The sequence below is a fragment of the Choristoneura fumiferana genome, chromosome 14, assembly GCF_025370935.1.
Source record: "Choristoneura fumiferana chromosome 14, NRCan_CFum_1, whole genome shotgun sequence".
In the NCBI taxonomy this organism is placed as follows: Eukaryota; Metazoa; Arthropoda; class Insecta; order Lepidoptera; family Tortricidae; genus Choristoneura; species Choristoneura fumiferana.
In genome coordinates, this window is record NC_133485.1 from 3,813,178 (window position 1) to 3,830,259 (window position 17,082).

Consider the following 17,082-nt stretch of genomic DNA (forward strand, 5'->3'; position numbering starts at 1 on the left):
TAATGAACCGGAAATCTTTTTTAGATGAATTCTGTCTGAACTTCAGACATCACGGTCGTAGTTCAAGTTTCAAATGCACAAAATTACGTCTGCATTAAGCAGCGTGCGCAGACTAAATTGTCTCGTTTACTTAAGGTACAATCACTTACCTACTTGCCAGTTAGGTTTGCTTATTATTGATATACCTGACAAGAAAATTATCTTACGATTCAGTTATCTCGTCGACAATACACTGGGATGCCACGTTACCAAAAAGCAATGCGCGAAATCTCAAATTTACTTTAAAATTTAGGAGTAGCTACTTTTTGAAAGTTACGCGGCATTAGACATTGTTAAATAAAAGGTATTGCAGTATCATTGACGATTTGCACAAGGGGAATAACATCATATTGAACAAAATATGAAATATCTTGCAATAAAATCAAATACTCGTAAAGATTGTATTTATATGATTGGATTTTTAGAGTATTTTTTATTTCAACTCCAAATTTGTTACTTTTACGGGTATCCCGTGAAACCACATCGAAAATGCAAACTGAGACATGTATGCATAGGAAAATTTCGTGTCTAGATTCCTGTCCAGCGGTGGTGTAGGTGGGGTAGGGAGCACGGATTGCTGAGGAACTGGGTTCGATTCCCAGCGCTGGTCTCTTTATCTGGTTTTTCTGTGCATCCATGTCTCAGTTTGTATTTTCGATATGGTTTCACGGGATACCCGTAAAAGTAACAAATTTGGAGTTGAAATAAAAAATACAAAAAGATTCCAAAAGCCAATCATAATTAAATTTGATTGCTTAGTAGCGACATCTCTTGTCTAGGTGAGCGGTTAGTTCCGAAAGAATGTGACGTCTCTCGATGAGAGCGGAACAGATGTCGCTTGTGCTGCTGTTAAAGTAGCGTAGTAGAAAAAAGCAACCTGAGATATGAGTGCGTAGGAGAAATTTGTGTCTAGACTCCTGTCCAGCGGTGGTGTAGGGGTAATAGCACGCAGCACGGATTGCTGAGCACCTGGGTTCGATTCCCAGCGCTGGTCTCTTTTTCTGGTTTTTCTGTGCATCCATGTCTCAGTTTGTATTTATGCTGGATCGACGCGGCATAAAATGACTTGTTATGCTCTAGTGCATAAAGTAAAATCTTCTTCTAAGACCAAGGTAATCAGGTGTCAACAGCCACAAACAAATAAGTTTCTATATTTTTTTTTAATATTTTTATTTCATGTAAAACTAAAAATCAATCAAATAAATCAATAAAACTAAAAAAAAATAACTATGTAGCAATACATGAAAAATAAATGGTACCTAGTAAGTGACCAATTGTTTCCAATGTTGTTATTTCATTTCCTCGCTATCGAAGTGAAAAGCAGAATGTAAAACTCGAACATTAAACCCATTTTCCCCTTGACGTGTCTATCCACCCTCGCCGTACCGGCCCGGGTGGCTATAAGAACGCGCCGGGTAAAATGGCTCGTTTTATGCTCTTGTTGTACATTCTACTATTCTCCTGAATGTTGAAGCTATGTTGACGTTAAAAATATATGGGTAAGCCGCGAATTTTGACCAATTTGGACGTTTCAAATTTGGAACGCTGATAAAAAAAAACTGATAACACCTAGAGGTTTAATTTTTTTTTTATTATATGACACGATATAAACTCTCAAGGTCGCAAATGAGATAATTGATTTAAACCCTTTTAAAAAATAATAAAAATATATTACCGTCCAAAACGTAACGAAAATTGACTATTTTTTTTGACCATGAGTACTTAATACCTTATTATTTTCATGCTATTTAACTTCTCATGATCATGATTTTGTTTAAACAAAATTTTATGATATAACGATAGTCATACCGATTGCGGAATCATGATAATCAAATAATTTTCATGTTTTATATTTATTTCTTTTCACGTGCCAAAAAACCACGTTTTCGTTACGAATACTTAGGTGACGCTTAATTAAGCTACCTTTAACGCCAATTTCGGTAGAAATTTGTTTTTGTACACTGGCAACTAATACTCTAATAGGGCAACATCGATGAGATAAATAAATCTCATCAGTTTGTTGACAAACAGCCATCAAAAGTGACGCGGTGGTTTTTTTTCGAAAAAACGTCGAAAGTGCTTGTTCGATTTTAAGGGTAAGTAGTGATTATTTTTAACTGGTTGTTTTTTCATACGATAGGGTAATCTTTTCCATGTAAGTGGCATGTGTTATTATGTTCATTATTCACCATGATAAACGATTTTTTGTATAAAATACGTTACACTTTCGTTACGATTACGTTACATTTTTACAAAATGCTACGTATTTTGTACATAACGTAACGAAAAAATGTGGTAAAGGGAAGTTCACACTGAAAAATTCTAACTTACACCAGTTTATTATTAGGTTTCCAATGACTGCACGCACAGTAAGTTAGTTAGATGGATATTTTGAAGTTAAAAAAAATTTTAATCTGTAGGTGCAGGGATCGGCACAAGAGAATTGTGGCGAGTTCTGTGTTCACGTCCTGCTTACATGCATAGCGTATTTAAAGTGAGAGACAAACGGAGAGATTCATTAGTTCATTTGTTACCTAAACTTAATAATCATAATAATTTATTTCCAAAAACATCTTTTTACATTGTCCACTTAACTAAGATACTACTTCCTAAATTGGTAAAACCTGTGATTTAGGGTTTTGGCCATTTCTTTGAGGTATTTAATAGCTTGTACAGTCGAAGGCACAAGCATGCTCACAACTAGGTGGTAGGACCTTGTGCAAGGTCCGCCCGGATTGCTACCACCATCTTCCTCGCTAATCCTGCCGTGAAGCAGCAGTGCTTGCACTGTTGTGTTTCGGCGTGGTGAGTAAGACAGCCGGTAAAATTACTGGCACGTGAGGTATCCCATCATAGGCCTCTAGGTTGGCAACGCGTCTGCAATACCCCTGGCGTTGCAGATTTTTATGGGCGGTGGTGATCTCTTACTCATTTGATCGTTTACCATCCAGTCGAATAAAAAAAAACCACATCCAAATTCGTTATGCTTATAAATGTGCACCTTATTGTCAGTGTTAGAGAGGCATGTAAAGATACACTTTTGGAAAGATGTTCGTCAACTAGAGGGTACTTCTACTTCCACATTCTCATGTTTAGCTCTATAGATCTCATATAGGACAGATTTAAGATCAGTATCGTCAGAAAGTTCTAGTAAAACTAAAAACTTCACTTTATTATATGACATGTATTTTTTTTCATACATACGTTATCTAATGGGAATTTTTACCAGTTTGATCTAGGCTTTATAAAAAATTGCGTTACGTTTTATGGTAACGCCACGTATTTTTTTATGTTATTTCTATGTCACATTGGTTAAAATTCGCGGCCTTACCCATATAATAGGTATATATACAGTATGTTTCAATATTTTCTAATATAATTTTAGCAATTCAATTACTAATTAATTGATAATTTTTATTAGACTGACTAAACACCACTGCCAAAGATTTTAGCGCCATTTTAATATAAACGTATAAAACACAAAAAAAAATGATATACGAGTAATGCAATCTTCTCAAAAATGGCAAAATGGTTTCCAAACTGCCACGCTAAGATTTCTCTATAGCAGCTCAGTCAACTAACAAGAAAAGGGATTTCATCCATAATTAGCTTTGACTAACAATCCCTATTAGGGAAACGAAAATTAGTAGCACCCGAAACCAATGAAGAAGAGACGAGTGATGGAGGGGGGAAAGGTGGGTCGGGATCGCCAGTAAGCTCCTGTTCCCGCTAATGAGACAAAAATTGCGTTGTATCTTGTATCGTAGTCGATGAAACTGAATCGCATACCAGGGTCCTGGGGGGCTACTACGAAATTCGAAAATCGAAGTTCGTATCGTACCGTCCCTCTCACTCTTGGGACGGCAAGACACGAAGTTCGAATTTTGCACTTAGCAGTAAATGTGTAGTAAAAGAGGAGAAGTAGGTTCACTGCAAACAAAAGTACATCGCGCGCCGCGGCTAAAATGTGTGCGCGCCGGTTGGCACGGGTACGCACGCACCCGCAGCACGCACACACTGATAATTTAAGGATTAAGTTTTCTGTAGTCTAGGCTACGCTGCCGTCGGTGCCGTACGTTTTGATTTTAGCTCGCTCGTTTTGCGCTCGCTTCGCGAGATGATCACTTTTTACGTTCGCGTACTCCTACTTACGTATTTTTTTGTATTAGGTATAGTTGTAAATTAGTAGTATACCGAGTGGGCCCTGTAACAGGAGCAAAAAATCAAAACACAGGTTCTGCTTTTCAAATGGAACTACTTTATTTCTGCAACTTTCAAAAATTAAGTAATTTTATCATTATGTTTATTCCAAAGAAATTAAGTGGTATTTTCAATGTACGGCAATCCAATAGCCTAAATGACATCGCCTGTCACGTAACAAAGTGATGGATTTCGCAATACCTTATTGGTCCAAATAAACTTTAAATTATAAAAAAAACATACCTAATACAAGTTATTTTCAAAAGTTGTAGAACTAAATTAGCTCAAGATGAAGAGTGGAAGCTGTTGTTTAATTTTTGCTCCTGTTACAGGGCCCACCTTGTATAAGTGTAGTGTAAGGTTTCGTGAACACATGAGAAAATAATAGCTACCTACCTACCTATAAACAATATAGTTACAGTATTATGTATGTACACAGTCGCCATCACCACTCCGGCGAATTTATAAATACATTTTTAAAATTTAGTATAATAATAATAATATAGCGGCATAGAATCTTGTTTATATAGACACAGACATAAGAAAATTTTAAGTTAACTTTCGTACTAAAATTATTTTCCGGTAGGTAATTAATCTGAAATAGACATCGACAAACCTAAGTGTCCACGCCGGAGTAGGCAGTTAAGTCTCCTAAAGGGTCGGAGTGTGCATACTTCTCCTCTTTTACTATGGTAAAAAGGTTCCATCCTGGTATTGATTATATGATCTCTTTCCTCCACTGTGTTGTAGAGAGAAGCTACTAAACAGATCTTACAAGTTGTGCTTGGAATTCGAAATCTTCGGGATTCAAATGCTAAACTGGGTAAACTGGTATAATGAAGCATAGCTAAAAGCCACCGCAAAGAAACTCGCGTTCACTTAAAAAAACTGCATCGAAATCGATTACCAAGCATCAAACTTATAACATCCCTCTTTTTGTAGCGCGGGCTTTAAATGCACACACACACACACACACACTATTAAAAAATAACAACAAAAAATTTAACCGACTTGACGAATTGATAACCTCCTCCTTTTTTGAAGTCGGTTAAAAAGGCACAGACATTTATTTAATATTAGACACCCCGGCCATCTTTTGCTTTGTGTGTATGGGTAAGGCCGCGAATTTTGACCAATTTGGACGTTTCAAATTTGGAACGCTGATAAAAAAAAACTGATAACACCTAGAGGTTTAATTTTTTTTTTATTATATGACACGATATAAACTCTCAAGGTCGCAAATGAGATAATTGATTTAAACCCTTTTAAAAAAATAATAAAAATATATTACCGTCCAAAACGTAACGAAAATTGACTATTTTTTTTGACCACGAGTACTTAATACCTTATTATTTTCATGCTATTTAACTTCTCATGATCATGATTTTGTTTAAACAAAATTTTATGATATAACGATAGTCCTACCGATTGCGGAATCATGATAATCAAATAATTTTCATGTTTTATATTTATTTCTTTTCACGTGCCAAAAAACCACGTTTTCGTTACGAATACTTAGGTGACGCTTAATTAAGCTACCTTTAACGCCAATTTCGGTAGAAATTTGTTTTTGTACACTGGCAACTAATACTCTAATAGGGCAACACCGATGAGATAAATAAATCTCATCAGTTTGTTGACAAACAGCCATCAAAAGTGACGCGGAGGTTTTTTTTCGAAAAAACGTCGAAAGTGCTTGTTCGATTTTAAGGGTAAGTAGTGATTATTTTAACTGGTTGTTTTTTCATACGATAGGGTAATCTTTTCCATGTAAGTGGCATGTGTTATTATGTTCAAAATGTCGTTATTCACCATGATAAACGATTTTTTGTATAAAATACGTTACACTTTCGTTACGATTACGTTACATTTTTACAAAATGCTACGTATTTTGTACATAACGTAACGAAAAAATGTGGTAAAGGGAAGTTCACACAGAAAAATTCTATTTTACACCAGTTTATTATTAGGTTTCCAATGACTGCACGCATAATAAGTTAGTTTGATGGATATTTTGAAGTTAAATAAATTTTAATCTGTAGGTGCAGGGATCGGCACAAGAGAATTGTGGCGAGTTCTGTGTTCACGTCCTGCTACATGCATAGCGTATTTAAAGTGAGAGACAAACGGAGAGATTCACTTACCTACTTAGTTCATTTGTTACCTAAACTTAATAATCATAATAATTTATTTCCAAAAACATCTTTTTACATTGTCCACTTAACTAAGATACTACTTCCTAAATTGGTAAAACCTGTGATTTAGGGTTTTGGCCATTTCTTTGAGGTATTTAATAGCTTGTACAGTCGAAGTCACAAGCATGCTCACAACTAGGTGGTAGGACCTTGTGCAAGGTCCGCACGGATTGCTACCACCATCTTCCTCGCTAATCCTGCCGTGAAGCAGCAGTGCTTGCACTGTTGTGTTTCGGCGTGGTGAGTAAGACAGCCGGTGAAATTACTGGCACGTGAGGTATCCCATCATAGGCCTCTAGGTTGGCAACGCGTCTGCAATACCCCTGGCGTTGCAGATTTTTATGGGCGGTGGTGATCTCTTACTCATTTGATCGTTTGCCATCCAGTCGAATAAAAAAAAACCACATCCAAATTCGTTTTGCTTATAAATGTGCACCTTATTGTCAGTGTTAGAGAGGCATGTAAAGATACACTTTTGGAAAGATGTTCGTCAACTAGAGGGTACTTCTACTTCCACATTCTCATGTTTAGCTCTATAGATCTCATATAGGACAGATTTAAGATCAGTATTGTCAGAAAGTTCTAGTAAAATAAAAACTTCACTTTATTATATGACATGTATTTTTTTTTCATACATACGTTATCTAATGGGAATTTTTACCAGTTTGATCTAGGCTTTATAAAAATTTGCGTTACGTTTTATGGTAACGTCACGTATTTTTTTTATGTTATTTCTATGTCACATTGGTTAAATTCGCGGCCTTACCCGTATATTTTTTATATTTTGAATAATGTTCTATTATTCTTCGACTGCTATCTACAATCACTTCTGTCGTGTGTCGCTTACTGTAAACAATATACTCGTTCTGTTTACCCTGCCACGCTCGTTTCCTTTAATTACAGTACTATACGATTAGAGTCATTTGACTACCGTTCGTTGTCTGCAACTAATTTTAATTATAAAATGAAAATACCGTCCCTTCAAAATTAGACAAACCTTTACTCGCGGTAGCACGCAATCCAAAAACTTTACGGTTCTGGAATATCTTAAGCACCAAGAGCTGAGAAATTCTGAACATCCCAAGTATTTGAGATCACCACACGTCCAGCGTAACTCCGGACCTTGCGCCTAAATATTCTTATACAATGCAAGTGTATAAGTATTTTGGTCGGTCCGAGTGAAGTTGTGAGACGCGACGTGATTGATTACTCTCTGAAGTGGATCTTTGAATTGAGCATCTTTATCGTTAATGTCGTCAACGCTATTCAGAGCATGTGTCGCTTTTATATCGGGAGCAAAATATCAGAAAAAACGATTAGGCTGTAAGGGTTCTGTCACGCGTCATAATATCCATTTTTGCTTCTCATACACATAAAGTTCATATTTATACCTACTGGGTTTTTATGCTCTTGCATATAAAAAATTTGAAAGCCAAAAATATGCCTATCACCAGTCACCACGTGTACGTACAAAAACTGTAATAAAGAAAAATCCGATTATAGGCCTATTGAAATGTAGGTTTGCAGGTGGTAGGACCTTGTGCAAGGTCCACTCGGATTGCTACCACCATCTTGCTCGCTATTCCTGCCGTGAAGCAGCAGTGCCTTTCTGCACTGTTGTGTTTCGGCGTGGAGAGTAAGACAGCCGGTGAAATTACTGGCACGTGAGGTATCCCATCTTAGGGCTCTAGGTTGGCAACGCGTCTGCCATACCCCTGTTGTTGCAGATGTTTATGGGCGGTGGTGATCTCTTACAAAAAAAAAGGTACTACCTTGTTAAGTTATTTGCCGGATTCCTCTCAACAGAGGTTTTCCAAATGGTGGTAGAATTTTCTGTCTGTCATTTCAATAACTTCTTGCATAACAATCATTTTAATATAAGCTTTTTTGCAGGCTATTGATACTAGAAAAACATGAAATTTGACTTGTAAGATTTGTCACGAACATTGCAAATAAACTCCTGGGAGCTGGTTACGTGCAGCCGGGTTTTTATCCGGGTATTTGGGTCCCCCGTTCCAAGTCGCTTTTTTTTTATTAGCCTATTTTGTGTCCTTTATAATGGATTTTTTCCTAACTGCACTCCCCCATCTCCTATAAAGCACCTATTTATTATAAAAAATATAAAAAAACAAATGCGAGTCGGACTCGCACACGAAGGGTTCCGTACCTATACGACATTAGCAAAAAACGGCATAAAATCACGTTTCTTGTATGGGGGCTTTTATTAAATATTTTATGTATAACTGTGGCCGTTAGGGCACAGTGCACTGTTATACTTAATCTGTAAAAAAATCAACTTTCTAACTATCACGGTTCATATTATACAGCCTAGTAACGGACGGACGGACGGACAGCGAGGTCTTAGTAATAGGGTTTCCGTTTTTACCCGTTGGGTACGGAAACCCTAAAAATAAATAAGTAACTAAAAATAAGTAAGTAAACAAAAGCAAGGACCTAGTGTCCCCCCCCTCCCCTTCTCCCAAAAAAACATTGCCAATCAAGTAAGAATCTCGTGAAAGATAGTGAAAATTAAAACCGACTAACTACCATTCAGTTTTCGACAGGGCCACACCTCACTGCAACAATGAATCACGACGCAAATTCTCAGTAAAATGCAAATGACACAGCTGGTCGGACCTAAGGCACACTGGTTCATTACTATGCGAAAACATTACATTAGTTCACTAAAGTACGCCGCTCCATCAAACGGGGAATATTTGAATTTCAAAGGCATTAAAAGTGAATTTTATGCGGGACGTGTGGGTTGCAGAAGGAAATGTGGTAATTAATCTAAGTAGGGCATTGAAGTGCTTTAATTTAATGATCAAATAACGTTTTTTTAGGAAAGGTTAAGCTCTTTTGGTTTTTATATATTTAGGAAATAACTGACTTTTAAAATAATAATGTACAAGGGTGTTTGGCACATGTATGGACATACGTATATAGAGGATAGATGAGGCCATATAGGTACAATGAGGTTGAGTATAAACAAATTCCTTTCGGCCCAATGCTCGTCCACGTTGCGTATGGCCCCATCTATCCCCTATATGTATACGTATTTCCATCCATCTGCCAAACACACCATATTTCCGACTTTGTCATCTTAAAGCTCGACATCTCATTAACCTATGTATAATAACCAAAATATAAAAATTGAACAACCCCCTGACATTTTCATTTTTATTAACCCAACATTTATTATTGTCCATTATTATCATTAACCCAACTTAAACAATTAAGAAAAGTAAAAAAAAACCTGACATTGGCATTTTCAAAGTTCAACATAACTACCAATAAGATAACCTAACCAACTTAAAAAGTCGAAACTTCAATATCTAGCATATAATTTCAATACATAGCTAAGAACCATCGCAAAGAAACTCGATTTAACGTTAAAAAGTCGGCCAAGGCGTGTCGGACACGCCCGAAATAGGGTTCCGTAGCCATTAGTTTTAAATATTATTGGTTAATAATATGTATGTTAGTCTGTAAGGTATTTATTGTATGGGCCAAGTTGCCCGAAATAAATGTTTTTTTTTTTTTATGGAATATTCCAAGTTTAAGTATAATTTTATACCTTAGGCTGCTATATTTACTCTTAAACTACAAATAATTCTCAAGAAAACTTAACCGTTATAGTTTTCCTTGTAAGTTTGATATACATACTACCACCATGATTTTTATCAAATTTTTCCACCCACCAGTTTAGATTTTACGAAGGGGGGGGGGACGCTCGATTTTAATGAAAATTTGCACTTTAAACTTGAATATTTTGCAAACAAATTACTGAATCGAAAAATTGATTTAGCAACCCCCAAATGGTTTTAAAATACCTATCCAACGATACCCCACACTATAAGATTGGATGAGAAAAAAAATCACACCCACTTTACGTCTATGGGAGCCAATGGGAGGTAGGTACAATAATAAAAAATATTGTTTTTTTGTATCATTTTGTTGGCATAATTTACATATTATATATTCGTGCAAAATTACAGCTTTCTAGCCTTGATAGTCCCTGAGCAAAGCCGCGGACGGACAGACATGGCGAAACTATAAGGGTTCCGTTTTTGCCACTTTGGCTACGGAACCCTAAAAACCGCATTAAATTCGGTGCATCCATTTGAGAGCCACGATGCCACGACAGACAGACATCGGCGTTAAACTTGTGACACCCGTCCTTTTACGTCCAGGGTTAAAAATTACATTATGTCTATAAACTCTTTCTTGAATTATAACAGGTCATCAATACAACAAAGTAAAGTGAACTCATCCATTTCTTCAATATTACATTACCTAGAACGAAAATATATGAAAGAAACTTTAAAAAAATCGATATTCTATCTTCGAGTTTTAAAATTCCAGTAACGTTCTAGTGATGATTTTAAAAGCTATTTCACATTTAAACTTACATTTCTCTCCACTAGCATTGGGTACGTCTGATCTGAAGGAAATTTGAGGTTCCTGAGGGAAATCTGATAAAATGCGGATGAAAATACCGAGCGAGAAGATAGTCTATTATGAAATATTTCAGGAATGTGAGCACATTTCTTCGCTTATGTTGTCTGCGCTTCAGCCACTTCTGTTATTAAAATGTTTATACAGGATTTATTATGTTTTGCATTCCGATATAAAAATATTGTGTCTTAGTTTACAAAATAATGTCTACTACGGTCAAAGACTGGATTCCTTTCAAATATTTAAATTTGCATTTAAAATTCCTTTTGTAGTAAACGCGAAGTAAAAATGGCTTGTTTTAAATGATAAATTATGTTTTTTGAAAGCTAATTCTTGAAGCAATTAAACGAAGAACTATTCTATTTTTCTAAGTATAAATTACAAGTTGTCGCCAAAAATCTTAACTAAAAAATAAAATGCCCAACCGTACTTTACGGTACGTCCCTGCGCACCGAGGATTTCGTGAAATACGTAAGTACCTAAGCATGAATATCCCGATGTAGTTGAACCCTGAGCAAAATGTACGGTTATTTTAGATAGCTACTGACATAGACACAGGCATAATACAATTAAGATTCATACTAAATTTCAAGCCTCGACCAGAGGGGTACACTACGACATTCTAAAATCGAAGTTCGTACCGTACCGTCCCTCTCACTCAAGATACGAAGTTCGAATTTTGCACTTCGTAGTATAGATAGGCCCAAAAGAATGCAGCAGGCAGGCAGGTAGTAGGACCTTGTGCAAGGTCCGCCCGGATTGCTACCACCATCTTGCTCGCTAATCCTGCCGCGAAGCAGCAGTGCTTGCACTGTTGTGTTTCGGCGTGGAGAGTAAGACAGCTGGTGAAATTACTGGCACTTGAGGTATCCCATCTTAGGCCTCTAGGTTGGCAACGCATCTGCAATCCCCCTGGTGTTGCAGGTGTCTATGAGCGGTGGTGATCTCTTACCATCAGGAGACCCAGTTGCTCGTTTGTCATCCAGTCGAATAAAAAAAAAGTATCTTAATAGGTTTTTCGGTTACGGCAACTTGTATGGAAACACTGTTTAAATGAAGATCTTTTGATTGTGTTAATTTAGAAGTTTGATTTTTTTATTAGCTCAGGGAGTAGCAGATTCGAGTTTTGATCAATATTGAATGCAGCCGATACTTCCGCGAGTTCCTGAAAAAAAAAGGTATTCACAGACAGACAGACACACAATGAAATCATCCTACAAATAATTCACAGAACACTAATAAATGCTACTAACAATTACGATTAGTAGATCTTTGTCGTCAGAATAAATTAAAATATTTTTTATTTACATTGCACAAAGTATTACAGTATAATTTGACTATATAAGTGGGAGAAAAAGTGCTTATTTTAATTATTGCTGACATATTTGCTCCATGAAACAGAGCATTTTGGGTGGATGCCATGTTAATCCTACAGGCTACAACTCATAGGATTTTCTGAATTTCTACCAGCAATAGCAGAAATTTGTAGTAGAATTTATGAAGTCTCGTAATTTGGAATTATGTTCAATTTGCGGTGGAATAATTTTTGCTTCCAACATCAAACTACGGAAGTAATAGTTAACATCTGACCAGCAGAACACATACACATTAATTAAAATGGCCACAGGTTAATACTTTTAGTTCCTTAAGAGACAGATGAAAAATTACTTATAAACAGAGTATAAACACTTTTACCTAACTGTTAAGATTTCTAAATTGATTTCTATTGGTGTCACGTCAGTTCTTTACTCTTTTTATGAATTCTACTACAGTCCTCGGTTTTTTACTAGAAAAACAGGCACATTGGGCATTCAAATAGTAACTGCGTTACCACTGATACTTCAAAAATAATGTCCATTGCGTTACCAAACGATTTTTTTTTTACTTTTCGGGCCCAAATATTTGGACAAGTCCTCATTAAGATATACATAAAGGTATAAACGTACGTCCCTCTAACACTTATACTATTTAATACGAAACTGCGAGGGACAGTAGGATACGAACTTCGATTTTCGAATTTCGGAGTAGGCCCTCTGGTCCCTGTTCCAATAGCTGCTATATTTAATTTAATGTAATTAGCAATAGAGGCGACAACAAGGTGGCGTCATCTATTGGGCATTAGCATGTCGAACTTGAACGTTTACCTTATACCATTCCGGATTAGAAAATAATTATAGTTTTTGAAGATTAAGTCAAGAACATTTTATAACTATCAAGAATAATTTTGATCCAAGGTCCCGATTTGCTTCTCTTTTTAGGGTTCCTGAGCCAAAATGGCAAAAACGGAACCCTTATAGTTTCGCCATGTCTGTCTGTTTGTCTGTACGTCCGTCAGCACCTTTGCTCAGGGACTATCAATGCTAAAAAGCTGTAATTTTGCACGGATATATTATGTAAACTATGCCGAAAAATGGCAAAATAAAAATAAATTTTTTTAGGGTACCTCCCATAGACGTAAAATGGGGGTGATATTTTTTTTTCTCATGCAACCCTATAGTGTGGGGTTTCTTTAGATAGGTCTTTTAAAAATATTAGGGGTTTGCTAAGACGATTTTTAGATTTATTGTTTTTTTTGCGAAATATTCAACTTTAAAGTGCAAATTTTCATTAAAATCGAGCGTCCCCCCCCCGTCTAAAATCTGAATCGGTGGGTGGAAAAATTTGAAAAAATTCAGGATAGTAGTAAGTATAATGGCTACGGAACCGCGTCCCCCCCCCCCCCTAAAATCTAAATATTGGGTGGAAAAATTTGAAAAAATTCAGGATGGTAGTAAGTATAATGGCTACGGAACCCTATTTTGGGCGTGTCCGACACGCTCTTGGCCGGTTTTTAAAAACAATTTGCCGCATGTAAAAATTCATGTGGATTTCTCTCAACCAATTTGACTGCTTTTCATTAGGATTATCTTACTCGCTTATCTACCCCCTGACAAACAATTACCTATTTGTATTGCTCAGAATCTGCACGTTTACGCACTAAGCTTCTATGGAGCTACAGCTTCTATGCATACCTAATACGCTCATCAGCGGAATAAATTATGCTTTTGAAATAATGATGAACTATGCTAACAGAAACCTAAACAATTCCTGTGACTGTATTTAAAATGTATACACAAATGAGTGCATCTACGTGTGTGTATGTACAAATACATAGGTTTGTAAGATCGATAAAAACAATTAGGGTTTCAGTGACAATCGCAAGCAAAATAGAGAAGGCGTACTTACGGAACTCACGACACTAACGCCATCTAGCGATATTTCGCCTAACAAGGAACCGTCATCGATAACGCATGCAAAACAAACTAAAGAAGAACGCTATGATATTATTATCGTGATGATATCTAATTATCCACAAAAATAATGGCATAACTATTCAAATTGTTAGTTAAATTACATTAAAAAAAAAAAAAAAAAAACAACATGCTTTAATTGCTCATTTTCCCCTTCCAAAATGAGAATCTTGGACATGCTTCCACTTATCACCTGTGTTACTAAATTTCCCATTAAATTATTGATAAATTTCCTGTATATTAGTGACGGTAACTTAAAGTGGTTGAAAATTACATATCATCATAAGTTTCAGGGTATATTTAGGGTTCCTTGTACGATCATTCGTGTGTATGCATGTACTACACTAATTATTTTTAAATTTAGACGACCAGATGGCCTGGTGGTTACAGAACGTGACTACGAAGCTTGAGGTCCCAGGTTCGATTCCCGTGTCGGGGCAGAAATTTGTATGAAAAATACGAATGTTTGTTCTCGGGTCTTGGGTGTTTAATATGCATTTAAGTATGTATCTATCTATATAATTATATTTATCCGTTGCTTAGTTCCCATAACACAAGCTTTGCTAAGCTTACTTTGGGACTAGGTCAATTGGTCCCTTGATATTTATTTATTTTATTTATTTATTTATATGCGTGGAAATTTGTACAAGATGATTTAAAAATAAAATAAAAGAGTAGCAATAAATTCAATAACGACAATAATAATTATTATGAAACAATAATAAGTAAAATAAAATTAGGCCACCACCCACCATTAACCAGCCGTTATCCGTGACTCAGCCTACACAGAATTCGTTTATCACTATCCCACAGGAACCATGCCATTTTTTGGGATAAAAACTATCCTATGTCCTTTTCTAGGACTCAAACTATGTGTATACCGAATTTAATCTAAATCTGTACAGTGGTTTGGCATGATAAAGTAAAAAACAAACAAACAGACTTATACATTTGCGCATTTATAATATTACTTGAAATTTAGTGAATATATTATGTTTATAGGTATTTTATAATTTTTATATTTGTCATGATATACCTATATATATATATATATATATATATAATATAATATATATTTTTTTCTTTTCCCGCAATAATTACGCGTTCAGTTACGTGGGTGCACACTCACCGGGGTTCAGCTGAAAACCAGCGCTGCAGCTCTGGTTACAGGGCTACGGCACATGCTGAGCTGAGTCCTTTTGGCATCACACTACAGCACAATGTCTCTTATTTTCCTCTCTTCTCCTATTTATGTTTTTGTTGTGATGTAGTGTGTTTTTCTTGTCAATAAATGTTGTGAGTTAGAGTTTGAGTTTGAGTTTGGTTATAATAGTTATTTTATCGCACGGAATTCTACTCGAACCAGAGGCTCGCACTTGCCCAGTTTTTCTGTTTGAATTATAAATTAATGTCCATTGGGAATAGGGAGCTGTTATTGCAGTGTCATTATTGATGATTGAAATATCAGAACACTGCCGAGCTGTTCATAGTTTTATGGATCAATAAACTCTTTACGTGTTGTTATTCTGCCCCGCGTGACTTAGGAGACAGCAGCAATACAGTTGCATATCTACATCGACGTGGATCGAACCGCGACCTCAAGCTACGCAGTCAGGTTCTCTAACTACTGAGCTATCCGGCAGATCATATACCGGGTGTGGCCTGTAACACGAGCAAATGGTTAAAACATAATATTTAGTTTTTTTATCCGCCAAGTCGAGCATAAAGCGGCACGGCCGTACCGTCCTTATAGTCAAAATACCCTAAACAGGACTTATCACACTACTTTTACACAAGAACTATATTTACCTCGACGTTGACGTGGTCACGAGTAGACACCACCACTCGCTGGTACTCGTGACCACGGCAACTGTAACGTTGCCGAAACGTCGAGGTAAATATAATTCTTATGTAAAAGTAGCGTGATAAGTCCCGTTTAGGGTATTTTGACTATGAGTGAGAATCACGAAAGTTTAAAACGTACCGTCCTTTTCTCGGAGCAGTTAATTTTTATTATGCTTTAAAGTTTATTTGAAGCAGCAATGTGAAGCAAAATGTAAGATGTTTGTAGCGTGAAAGGTGACGTCAGTTAGGTTCTAGGATGGCACACATTTATATTAACAGTAGGTATTTAATTTGTACGAAAAAGGGAAAATTTAAAGACTCCATTACAGGCCACACCCGGTATCGCGATAGCTTTATTTACTTATAGTCTACACATCTTCAATTACCACAGACCGTGCCAAAGCTCATAAATTTAAGTATAAGCTTCGTGAAGTGGCCGTTGCATTAGTTCGAAACTTCCACTTTTCCTAGAGGAATAAAAGTTTATGAATTTGTGGCAAGGAACTAGAACTCCAGAGGAGCGCAGGAGAAAATAGAAGGTCGCAGTTTTAATCGCTTTTCCGCATAAATTTTTGCACTTAAACATAAAGTGGTGACTATTTCTTAGATTGTGTAGTTGGTACAGTCACCAGCATTAATATCTGCCACAGCTGAGCGTGCAAAAATATCTGACACATCCTTCCGGCCCTAGAAATAGAGTTGTATCAGATATTTATGCACACTTGTTGTGTCAGATATTGGTGCTGGTGACTGTACTACTTTCGCAAAAAGTAATTATAATTCATTTTTAACTCCAATTAAAGTAAAATTTGTCGCTACTTGACCCTTGCTTAGCAGTTAATTCGGGATTACTTATCGAACCCTGTTTCACGCAAGCCCGCTCTACCTATATATTGGCTGTACAGTCACCTGCATTACAATAATGAATTATAATAATAATTCGACTTAAACTAGATTGTAATACTTCATTCATTGTTCTTCATTCATTTTTTGACGACCAGATGGCCTAGTGGTTAGAGAACCTGACTACGAAGCTTGAGGTCCCGGGTTCGATT

General features: G+C 36.3%; 1 protein-coding gene and 1 long non-coding RNA gene across 3 annotated transcripts in view; one reads left to right on the top strand and one right to left on the bottom strand.

Moving 5' to 3' along the window:
- LOC141434776 (uncharacterized) overlaps positions 1–17,082 on the bottom strand; it is a 249,464-nt gene that overhangs the window by 232,222 nt on the left and 160 nt on the right. The window lies entirely within an intron of this gene.
- Positions 1–17,082, top strand: part of LOC141434773 (zwei Ig domain protein zig-8-like) — a 450,603-nt gene that overhangs the window by 171,887 nt on the left and 261,634 nt on the right. The gene's annotated exons all lie outside the window — the stretch shown is intronic.